This window comes from Mus pahari, chromosome 9 (assembly GCF_900095145.1).
Source record: "Mus pahari chromosome 9, PAHARI_EIJ_v1.1, whole genome shotgun sequence".
NCBI lineage: Eukaryota > Metazoa > Chordata > Mammalia > Rodentia > Muridae > Mus > Mus pahari.
Genome location: NC_034598.1, coordinates 27,691,357 through 27,693,444, shown reverse-complemented (window position 1 = coordinate 27,693,444; position 2,088 = coordinate 27,691,357). Strand labels below are relative to the sequence as shown.

Below are 2,088 nucleotides of genomic sequence, written 5' to 3'. Positions count from 1 at the left end.
GAGGGAAGAGAGAGAGAGAGAGAGAGAGAGAGAGAGAGAGAGAGAGAGAGAGAGAGGAGAGACAGAGAGAGCGCTCAGTGGACAAGAAAAGCTGGGGGAGAGGAGGTGGTTATGGGTACTGGGCAGGGCGGGGTAAGAAGTGTGGGAGGAGCCCCGGGTACTGGGTGAGACTTGTCCTGGGTTTCTTTGAGACCTAGTAAAGATCTTCATGAGTGCAGGCTCCAGGGCATCTGTGGGAATGCCCCCTTGAGTTTTCAGTCTATGCAGTAAGACAAGCCCAGTGACCACAAGCCAGAGGTCACGACGTTAAAACTGCCGTGTGCCAGACTGGGAGCACGGACCTCAGTGGACTGTGCGGCAGGGCTAGCAGCGGGGATCTCAGTGGCTAAAGGCGCCTGCTGCCAAGCCTCATGGCCTGAGCCCAGTCCCCAGGTTCACTCCACAGTAGAGCAACAGAACTGAACTCCCCTGCGAGGTGAATTCTGATTCCATACACCACATTTTAAAAATAACTAGACTTCTATGAAAGTGTACCTCCCATTTTGTGTCCACAGCCCCTTGTGGGCTAAAACCGGCACCAATCCATGCTCCTTCCCAGTCTTGGGGGTTACTGTATAAGGTATGCTCTAGGGAGGTCAAACATGGAGACCAGAGGCTTCCTGGGATCCACACGCCACCCAGAGGAATTCTCCTTGTCTTAGAAGCAGCAGATCTCCTATGGCGTCAGTGTACTGTCTGGCTTTATGTTTTATGTCAATTTGACACAAGTTAGAGGCATCAGAGGATGGAACCTCAATTGAGAAAATGCCTCTGGTAAGATGGGCTGCAGGCAAGCCTGTAGGGCATTTTCTTAATCAGTGATTGATGCGGGAAGGGCACAAGCCATTGTGAGTGGTGCCACCCCTGGGCTGGTGGTCCTGGGTTCTATCAGAAAGCAGGCTGAGCAAACCGTGGGGAACAAGCCAGTAAGCAGCACCCTACATGGCCTCTGCATCAGCTCCTGCCTGCAGGTTCCTGTCCTGCTTGAGTTCCTGTCCTGACTTCCCTCAGTGATGAACAGTGATGTGGTAGCATAAACCAAACACACCCTTTCTTCACCAAGTTGCTTTGGTGATGGTGGTTTCAGCACAGCAGTGGTCACTCTGACTACCACAGTCTGGTACAGCAGGGCAAGGAGCCCCTACGCAGAAAGGTGGGATGTGTCCCCCAGCACTTAGAAACTTGCTGAAAGTGAATGGGTGAGGGAGAAAAGTAGACAATCCTCTGGCTACTGTGTGTGCGTGTGCGTGTGCGTGTGCATGTGTGTGGTGTGCATGTGCATGTGCGTGGTGTTTGTGTGTGTGTGTGCGCGNGCATGTGCGTGTGCATGTGTGTGTGTGTGTGTGTGTGTGTGTGTGTGCAGTAGCAATACATTCCTTTGTTGTAAGAGCATATAGCAACATAAATATAGCCCTGAGCAGGCCATCAGGTTAGGCTTTAGGCAAAACCTTGGACACTTGAGGATTGCTGCAAGTTCAAGGCCAACCTAATCAACATAGTAAGTACCCAGACAGCTAGGGTCACACAGAGACTATGGGTTTTGTTTGTTTTAAAGATCAATCAACCCATCCCTCTGCCGTTTACCTCAGATTTGCCATTTAAATGTAAGTTCCCAGATACAATGGGAAAACCAAATGTTTTGTTTGTGTTCAAAAAATACCCCCAGCTGGACAGTAGTGGTCCATGCCTTTAATCCCAGCATTTGGGGGGTGGTGGGGAGCAGGGCAGAAGCAGGTGGATCTCTGAGTTAGAGTCCAGCTTAGTCCACAAATCAAGTTCCAGGACAGCCAAGACTACACAGAGAACCCTTGTCTCAAAAACAATCAACAAAAACAAGAAAAACCAACCAAAACTATACAGGGCTGGAGAGATGGCTATGAGTGGTTATGAGCACTGGCTGCTCTTCCAGAGGTCCTGAGTTCAAATCCCAGCAACCACATGGCAGCTCACAACTGTCTGTAACTCAAATTCCAGTGAATCTGACCTGCTTACCCAGACGTAGGGCAAACATCAAATGTACATTGTAAAGGTGGGCTGGGGAGGGAGGGA

At 50.4% G+C, this 2,088-nt stretch overlaps 1 protein-coding gene across 1 annotated transcript in view; it reads left to right on the top strand.

The window, feature by feature from the left end:
• The window catches only part of Hk1 (hexokinase 1), a 70,329-nt gene that overhangs the window by 60,483 nt on the left and 7,758 nt on the right, over positions 1 to 2,088 (top strand). The window lies entirely within an intron of this gene.